The sequence below is a fragment of the Zea mays genome, chromosome 4 (genome assembly GCF_902167145.1).
Source record: "Zea mays cultivar B73 chromosome 4, Zm-B73-REFERENCE-NAM-5.0, whole genome shotgun sequence".
Lineage (NCBI taxonomy): Eukaryota > Viridiplantae > Streptophyta > Magnoliopsida > Poales > Poaceae > Zea > Zea mays.
This window is the reverse complement of record NC_050099.1, coordinates 25,008,117-25,018,011: the sequence shown is the minus strand read 5'-3', so window position 1 is coordinate 25,018,011 and position 9,895 is coordinate 25,008,117.

The window sequence follows — 9,895 nt, the reverse complement described above, 5'->3', positions numbered from 1 at the left end:
GAGCCTCGGTTATGTATCGAACGTACCCCTGGCCATCCCTCGCTCGGCGTCTGAGGCGACTGTGAACCCTTCGGGGGCCAGCCTTCGAACCCCTGATCAGTAATGGGCGTGGAGCCCGAGTAGCCTGAGGCGGCCATGGAGCCCTTCGGGGGGTCGGCCTTCGAACCCCTGACCAGTAGTGGGTGTCGGGCCCACGCGATATGAGGCGACTGTTGAACCCTTCGGAGGGCCAGCCTTCGAACCTCTGATCAGTAGGGGGGGCTCGGAGCCTGGTTCCTTCACAGGGAAGGATCCTTTTCGGGGTATCCCCCTTTCCCGGTCCCTGTTGCAAGAGATAGAGAAAGAGAAAAAAGGAAGAGGATACGAAATCGAACGACGTGGCGTACCTTTTTCGGCGCGGTTATTACGGCGAAGGCGAAGCGTCGCCCGCTTCTCCTGCCAGAGGCGCCGCCTGTCCCGCCGCGGAGTTAACGCGACGGGGCGAGTGGTTGGCGGGGCGGTCGTTTCGCGTGCGCGAGCCGTTCGAGGAACGGATCACGGGCGCACCGTCTTCACGCCGTGGGAGGAGGCTCTCTTGCTGTCCCTGGATGGGACGTGAGCCTGGCTGACGACGTGACTGCTGCTCCCGCTCGCCTGCCACCGTCATTACTGCCGGCCCACTTTCGGCCGCATTGACCGTCGCGCCAGGCTGGCGCTGCTGGGTCATGCGCTGGGTCGCCTCGAGTCGCGGCATAGGTTCCACAACCGAAGAGGTGCGACGGTGGCACAAGTGGCGGTGCGGTTGCTTGCATGCAACAACCGGCGCGCTGGTTGCGCGACGCGTGGGCCTGGGCCTCCAAGCTGGCGTGTCAGAAGTCGGAGAAGCGCATCCACCTGGCGCGGTTGCATGCCGCCTACATGGCTGCCCGCCCCTTCCGCCCGTTGGCCTGGGAAAAAGTGGGGGGTCGCTTGTAACCGCTGGGCGGTTGTGTGCACCATGCGCGGCGGTTTGGCTTCTTCTGCTCTGAGCCGGTTTGCATGACATGCGGGACCCAGCCCCCGCGCCGCAGGGGAGGACCTTGGAGCGTGTTGGAGAAGACTCGGCCCGTGGCGTTTGGGGGCGCACGTAGGGAGAGTTGCCTTTAAAAGGAGGGCGACCCCTTTCGGAAGGCAACCATGTCTTCTTCCTCCCTTGTGCGTCGTGTCTTTCCATCTTCCAAGCCCCCGGATGGGGGGTATCCGCCGTCTTTCCGCCTCCTCGTTGGAGGAACGCAACTCCGTGGGAGTTGGTACCTTTCAGCCATCGTTCGGCTTCAAGGATTTTCATCATGCAGCCCGGCCGCACCCCTCCACCGGCGGTCACCCAGGATGGTGACCTCCGGCTTGACGGTGGGGGAAAGCGAGCCGGGCTGCGGCCCCTGCCCCTCCCTCAGCCTCAAGGATTTTCATCACCAAGGCTGGGGAGGGGAGTGTGCCGAGTTGAGGTCGGCCCCCGCGTGGGCGGCGGCCCTCTCCTTCACTCAGTGATGGGGGGAGGAGCGGTTGTTGTCCGTGGCGCTGGCAGCTGCAGCGTGCCCGGCTTTCGGACGCGAGTGGCTTCGGAGCCGCTCGCGGCGCCGGCGTCTGCCACGGCAGCTGGAAGAGGTTCTTCCGCCGGCGTGATAGCCAGGGCCGGCCACGGGCTGACCTCCAACTCTACGGCCTTCTGCCCGTCCTTGCCTTACGAGTTTCGGCATGGGCGGGGGCCTCCTGGCAGCAGCACCCGCCCTAAGGTCAGTGCTGCCGCTGTTCGACCCCCCGGAGCAGAAGTCGTCGTCGTCGCCGCTGCTGGAGTAGGTGACGGCGCGCCGTTCGTCGGCCTTTCGTTGCTCCGCAGGCCTTCCCCCTCGGAGTGGGGTTGTTCGTACCTGCGGAGGGGGAACCGGAGTTCCATTTGTAATGGCACTTCGAATGCCAGTGTTTTTGTTCATTGTGGCTGTCGAGGCCTGAACATGTATGTAATTTCGGCACGGAGCCGTGTTTTTTCCTCATTTTCGAGCGCTAAGTCTCGCTTGTTGATTGTCTGAACCGCTTCACCAAGCATGAGTCGCCCTGTGTCAAGGTGACGAGTGAGGTATCCGTATCCCGGAGGCGTAGGAGTCCCTCGGCTCGATCGGCCTTGTTGTCTGAGGCTCCTCTAGCTTAGTTAAAGGGACCCCTTGGCCGCTCTTCGATGAGCCGAGGCCAGGGGTAGCGATATCAGTACGAACAGAGGCGGAGTTGGCTCGAAAATGGGAACCTGGTTGGCCGGAGCCTAGCCGGGTTGCCCGTCAGCGGGGCCGACGCCGGAGTCGATCAGCCGAGGCCTCGGGTCGGGCTGGCGCCCTCGGAAGATGGTTGGCCGAGGCCCCAGGGGTAACCGGTCGAGCCGCCTGCTCGGGCCGGATTCCCGGAGAAGCCCCTGAACCGCGTCGCCGTCCGAGGCTGGGTCGGACCTCGCTGAAGACGTCGTCGATGCCGAGGGTGCTACAGCCCCCATCAGCGTGAAGACCCGAGCCTGCAGGATCAGATTGTCTTGTAGCGTGTGCCTTCTGCGGCCGCCGAGGCCAGAAAACACACCCTCGCTCCGTTGTAAAGCCGCGTCTCGTTTCCTCTTATCTCGAGCATCTGGACTTTCTGTCGGTAACAGGGATGTTTGCGTGGGCGAGAGTTGCTTCTCGCGGAAGGTGATGAGTGAGGTATCCGTATCCCAGAGGCGTGGGAGTCCCTCGGCTCGGTCGGCCTTGCCGCTTACGCGTACTTTCGCCCGTCCACGAGGCCCTGTCACCGATTCAGTCGAGAAGGCTTGAAGGACCGCCTCGGCAGAAGAGCTTTCGAACGTGAAGACTTGTTCGGTCCGTGGAATCACTTTATCCGAACGCGAGTTACTTATCGCAGAAGGTGATGAGTGAGGTATCCGTATCCCGGAGGCGTAGGAGTCCCTCGGCTCGGTCAGCCTTGGCTGCTTACGTGTACTCCGTCGTTTCCAGGATCCGCTTTTCGAAGTAGTCAAAAAGCACGAAAGAAATTCTGCCAAAAAGAGATCCTTTTTCGAGGAAAATTTCGACGCAGAGGGGGTCTCCCCCCTTTTAGCCCCCGAGGGAGGGTCGGGCTTTGCCGAGGCGAGGCCGACCCTTCCTTGATGACTAAACTTTGCGTGGGTGCGAGGTATATGAACAACTTGAAAACATCTTAAGGGTAGAAGCGACGTAGGTGTTTGATGTTCCAAGCGTTGCCGTAGATCTCGCCTTGATTGTTGGCCAGCTTGTATGTTCCGGGCTTCAGCACTTTGGCGATGACGAATGGCCCCTCCCAGGGGGGCGTGAGCTTGTGCCTCCCTCGGGCGTCTTGCCGCAGCCGAAGCACCAGATCGCCCACCTGGAGGTCTCGGGACCAGACCCCTCGGGCGTGGTAGCGTCGCAGGGACTGCTGGTACCGCGCCGAGTGTAGTAAGGCCTTGTCCCGAGCCTCTTCCAGCTGGTCCAGCGATTCTTCTCGGCTAGCTTGGTTGCTTTGATCGGTGTAGGCCCTCGTCCTCGGGGAGCCGTATTCCAGGTCAGTGGGCAAGATGGCCTCGACCCCGTAGACCAGGAAGAACGGCGTGAAACCCGTGGCCCGGCTTGGCGTTGTCCTTAGGCTCCAGATCACCGAGGGTAGTTCCTTCATCCATCGCTTGCCGAACTTGTTGAGGCCGTTGTAAATCCGAGGCTTGAGCCCTTGTAGAATCATGCCGTTGGCACGTTCTACTTGCCCATTCGACATGGGATGAGCCACGGCGGCCCAGTCCACCCGGATTTGGTGATCCTCGCAAAAATCCAAGAATTTTTTGCCGGTGAACTGGGTACCGTTGTCGGTGATGATGGAGTTTGGGACCCCGAAGCGATGGATGATGTTGGTGAAGAACGCCACCGCCTGCTCGGACCTGATGCTGTTCAGGGGTCGGACCTCGATCCACTTGGAGAATTTGTCGATGGCGACCAGCAGGTGCGTGTAGCCCCCGGGCGCCTTCTGCAAGGGTCCGACGAGGTCCAGACCCCATACAGCAAAGGGCCAGGTGATGGGTATCGTCTGCAGAGCCTGAGCGGGCAGGTGGGTCTGCTTCGCATAGAATTGGCACCCTTCGCAGGTGCGGACAATTCTAGTGGCGTCAGCCACCGCCGTTGGCCAGTAGAAGCCTTGCCAGAAAGCATTCCCGACAAGGGCTCGAGGCGCTGCATGATGGCCGCAAGCCCCCGAGTGTATTTCTTGCAGGAGTTCCTGACCTTCGGCGATGGAGATGCATCGCTGGAGGATGCCCGAGGGGCTCCGGTGGTAGAGCTCCTCCTCATCGCCCAGCAAGACGGACGACTTGGCGCGTCGCGCTACCCGCCGAGCCTCGGCTTGGTCGAGGGGTAGCTCTCCCTGGCGGAGATATCGCAGGTACGGGGCCTGCCAATTTCGATCAGGCGTGGCCCCGCTCCGCTCCTCCTCGACGTTCAGTGCTTCGGCTTCGGGGGCCGAGGGTACCTCGGGCTGAACCGAGGACGCCTCGGGCTGAGCCGAGGGTGCCTCGGGCTCGGGCGCGTCGTCGATCTTGACGGAGGGTTGATGCAGATCCCGGGAGAAGACGTCCGGGGGGACCGTCGTTCGCCCCGAGGCTATTTTAGCCAGCTCGTCCGCAGTCTCGTTGTAGCGCCGAGCGATGTGGTTAAGCTCGAGCCCGAAGAACTTGTCTTCCAGGCGCCGAACCTCATCGCAGTAGGCCTCCATCTTCGGGTCGCGGCAGTGGGAGTTCTTCATGACTTGGTCGATGACGAGCTGTGAGTGACCGCGGGCGTCGAGGCGTCTGACCCCTAGCTCGATGGCGATCCGCAACCCGTTGACCAGAGCTTCGTACTCGGCCACATTGTTGGACGTCGGGAAATGGAGGCGTAGCACGTAGCGTAGGTGCTTCCCGAGGGGCGAGATGAAGAGCAGGCCCGCGCCGGCTCCCTTCTTCATCAGCGACCCGTCGAAAAACATGGTCCAGAGCTCCGGTTGGATCGGAGCCGTCGGCAGTTGGGTGTCGACCCATTCGGCCACGAAGTCCGCCAACACCTGGGACTTGATGGCCTTCCGAGGGGCGAACGAGATTGTTTCGCCCATGATTTCCACCGCCCACTTTGCGATCCTGCCCGAGGCCTCTCGGCACTGGATGATCTCCCCCAGGGGGAAGGATGACACCACATTTACCGGATGAGACTCGAAGTAGTGTCGTAACTTCCGCCTCGTCAGGATCACATCGTACAGCAGCTTTTGAACCTGTGGGTAGCGGATCTTGGTCTCGGACATTACCTCGCTGACGAAGTAGACTGGCCTCTGAACGGGCAATGCATGCCCTTCTTCTCGCCTCTCGACTACAATCGCGGCGCTAACCACCTGAGTGGTAGCGGCGACGTAGACCAAGAGGGCTTCTCCATCAGCTGGGGGCACCAAGACAGGCGCATTTGTAAGGAGCGCCTTCAGGTTCCCGAGGGCTTCCTCGGCCTCAGGGGTCCAAGCGAAACACTTAGTCTTCCTTAAGAGGCGGTACAGAGGCAGACCTCTTTCGCCGAGGCGTGAGATGAAACGGCTCAGAGCCGCGAGACATCCCATGACCCTCTGTACGCCTTTTAAGTCCTTGATGGGTCCCATGATGGTGATGGCTGCGATCTTCTCCGGGTTGGCTTCGATGCCTCGCTCGGAGACGATGAACCCCAGGAGCATGCCCCGGGGCACCCCGAAGACACACTTCTCAGGATTGAGCTTGACTCCTTTCGCCTTGAGACATCGGAATGTCACTTCAAGGTCGGAGAGGAGGTCGGAAGCCTTCCTTGTCTTGACTACGATGTCATCGACGTAGGCCTCGACTGTGCGACCGATGTGTTCGCCGAACACATGGTTCATGCACCGCTGGTACGTCGCGCCCGCATTCCTCAAACCGAACGGCATGGTGACATAGCAGTACATGCCGAACGGCGTGATGAAAGAAGTCGCGAGCTGGTCGGACTCTTTCATCCGGATCTGGTGATACCCTGAGTAGGCATCGAGGAAGGACAGGGTTTCGCACCCAGCAGTGGAATCCACGATTTGATCGATGCGAGGCAGAGGGTAGGGAACCTTCGGACATGCTTTGTTGAGACCAGTGTAGTCTACACACATCCGCCATTTCCCCCCTTTCTTCCTCACAAGCACAGGGTTGGCAAGCCATTCGGGATGGAATACCTCTTTGATGAACCCTGCTGCCATTAGCTTGTGGATCTCCTCGCCTATCACTCTGCGCTTCTCTTCGTCGAATCGGCGCAGAGGCTGCCTGACGGGTCGGGCTCCGGCCCGAATATCCAGCGAGTGCTCGGCGACATCCCTCGGTATGCCGGGCATGTCCGAGGGACTCCACGCAAAGACATCGGCGTTTGCGCGGAGAAAGTCGACGAGCACTGCTTCCTATTTGGGGTCGAGCCCGGAACCAATCCGGATCTGCTTGGAGGTGTCACCGCTGGGGTCGAGAGGGACGGCCTTAACCGTCTCCGCTGGCTCGAAGTTGCCGGCATGACGCTTCACGTCTGGCACCTCTTTGGAGAGGTTCTCCAGGTCGGCGATGAGGGCCTCGGACTCGGCGAGGGCCTCGGCGTACTCCACGCACTCCACGTCGCATTCGAACGCGTGTTTGTACGTGGGACCGACGATGATGACCCCGTTGGGGCCCGACATCTTGAGCTTCAGGTAGGTGTAGTTGGGGACGACCATGAACTTCGTGTAGCATGGCCTCCCCAGTACCGCGTGGTAGGTTCCTCGGAACCCGACCACCTCGAACGTCAAAGTCTCTCTTCGGAAGTTGGAGGGCGTTCCGAAGCAGACGGGAAGGTCGAGTCGTCCGAGGGGCTGGACGCGCTTCCCAGGGATGATCCCGTGGAATGGCGCAGCGCCTGCCCGGACGGAGGACAGATCGACGCGCAGGAGCCTGAGGGTCTCGGCGTAGATGATGTTGAGGCAGCTGCCCCCATCCATCAGGACCTTGGTGAGCCTGACGTCGCCGATGACGGGGTCGACGACGAGCGGGTATTTCCCCGGGCTCGGCACGTGGTCGGGGTGGTCGGCCTGGTCGAAGGTGATGGGCTTGTCGGACCAGTCTAGGTAGACTGGCGCCGCCACCTTCACCGAGCAGACCTCCCGGCGCTCTTGCTTGCGATGCCGAGCCGAGGCATTCACAGTATGCCCACCGTAGATCATGAAGCAGTCGCGGACCTCGGGGTACTCTCCTGCTTGGTGATCTTCCCTCTTGTCGTCGTCACGGGCCCTGCCACCCTCTGCGGGCGGCCCGGCCCTGTGGAAGTGGCGCCGAAGCATGACGCACTCCTCGAGAGTGTGCTTGACGGGCCCGTGATGGTAGGGGTACGACTCCTTGAGCATCTTGTCGAAGAGGTTAGCACCTCCGGGGGCTTCCGAGGGTTCTTGTACTCGACGGCGGCGACAAGGTCCGCATCGGCGGCGTCGCGTTTCGATTGCGACTTCTTCTTGCCTTTCTTCTTGGCGCCGCGCGGAGTAGACGCCTCGGGAGCCTCTTCCGATGGGCGGCCCTGGGGCTGCTTGTCCTTTCGGAAGATAGCCTCGACCGCCTCCTGGCCAGAGGCGAACTTGGTGGCGATGTCCATCAGCTCGCTTGCCCTGGTGGGGGTCTTGCGACCCAGCTTACTCACTAGGTCGCGGCAGGTGGTGCCGGCGAGGAACGCGCCGATGACATCCGAGTCGGTGATGTTGGGCAGCTCGGTGCGCTGCTTCGAGAATCGCCGGATGTAGTCCCGGAGAGACTCTCCCGGCTGTTGCCGGTAGCTCCGGAGGTCCCAGGAATTCCCGGGGCGCACGTACGTGCCCTGGAAATTGCCGGCGAAGGCTTGGACCAAGTCGTCCTAGTTGGAGATCTGTCCCGGAGGCAGGTGCTCCAACCAGGCACGAGCAGTGTCGGAGAGGAACAGGGGAAGGTTGCGGATGATGAGGTTGTCGTTGTCCGTTCCACCCAGTTGGCAGGCCAGGCGGTAGTCCGCGAGCCACAGTTCCGGCCTCGTTTCCCCCGAGTACTTCGTGATAGTAGTCGGGGGTCGGAACCGGGTCGGGAACGGCGCCCGTCGGATGGCCCGACTGAAAGCCTGCGAACCGGGTGGTTCGGGCGAGGGACTCCGATCCTCCCCGCTGTCGTAGCGCCCCCCACGCCTGGGGTGGTAGCCTCGATGCACCCTTTCGTCGAGATGGGCCCGACGGTCGCGACGGTGGTGCTCGTTGCCGAGGTGGCCCGGGGCCGCAGGCGTGGTGTTGCGCGTGCGCCCGGTGTAGACCGAGGCTTCCCGCATGAATCGGGAAGTCGCGGCGTGAGGTTCCGAGGGATATCCCTGCCTTCGGGAGGCAGTGCTCTCGGCCCGTCGGGCCGCAGCGCCTTCCAGGAGATTCTTGAGCTCTCCCTGGATTCGCCGACCCTCGGTGGTTGATGGCTCCGGCATCGCGCGGAGGAGCATCGCTGCGGCTGCCAGGTTCTGACCGACCCCGCTGGATGCGGGCGGCGGCCTGACCCTGACATCGTTGGCGACGCGGTGCTGGAGACCCTGGGGCAGGTGACGTATTTCTCCGGCCGGGGGTTGGCCCGCCCATACCTGTCCGACGTCCCAGCGGATCGTCTCAAGCGCTCCTGTTCCCTCGTCGAGCCTGGCCTGCGCCCCGCGGACTTGCTCGAGCTGTGGGTCGTGACCCCCCGCTGGAACAGGGACCACAGCTAGCTCCCGCGGGATGTCGGCGCGAGGCACCGGCCTAGGAAAATCATCGTCCTCCGGCATGCCAAGATGGTCGCCTTCGGAGGGATCCCCTAGCTCGATGTGGAAACATTCGCGGCTTGGGCCGCAGTCCTCGTCGTCAAGGCTGCGGCTTCCGTCGGAACAGTCGGAGAGGCAGTAGTCACATGCGGTTATGAAGTCCCGCATGGCACTGGGGTTGCCAAGTCCAGAGAAATCCCAACAGATGCTGGGATCGTCATCTTCCTCGGACCCAGAGGGCCCGTAGGTCGAGACGTCCGTCAACCGGTCCCACGGCGATCGCATACGAAACCCCAGTGGGGTTGCACTCGCCTCAATGAGAGCGCCCGCCAAAGCGAGGTCGCTTGGCGGGTTGAGGCCGAGTCGAAAAGACGTAAGATGGGAATTAGTCGATACCTTTTGGTCGACGCGGAGCGACGTAGTCACATCGGGGACTGGCTGCACCGTCATCTCAGGTATGAGGGCGACGTCCTGCAAGCTCTCCGCGAGTGCGCCGGCGTCGTCCACTTGCTCGGGGTTGGCGTGTCGCGGGGGGACGGCGCTCGCCTTCGTCTCGAACGCGAGGTCGACGCCCGGCGTGCCCTCCGTCGGGGCGCTGGGGATGTCGATTCGCTCGACAGCCGACGAAGCGCGGCTTCCCGCTTGGCCTTGGTTGCCCCGCCTCCTCCTCCGTTGGCGGGGGAGAGGACGGGGCGAGCTCGAATGTTGTTCTTCCACCGCGCGGGGAAGATGTCGTCGGTTCCGCCGCTGGCGGGCGGGATGTCGGCCGCCATTGTCGTTCTCGTGCGGCGGTGGAAGGAGTATCATGTCGTAGCTGCCGTCGAAGGACATGAACTCAAGACTCCCGAAACGGAGCATCGTCCCGGGCCGGAGAGGTTGCTGGAGACTGCCCATCTGGAGCTTGACGGGAAGCTGTTCGTCAGCACGCAGCAGGCCCCTACCTGGCGCGCCAACTGTCGGCGTTTCGAGACCGGGGGGTCCCCGAGCCGACGAGTGAGTGTGCCGCGTGCCCCAGCCCAGATGGGTCGAGCGCGTGGGCGAGCGCGAAGGGGGGAGAAGCGAGGTGGCCGGAGACGGGCGTGAGAGAGGTGGAGATCCCGCGG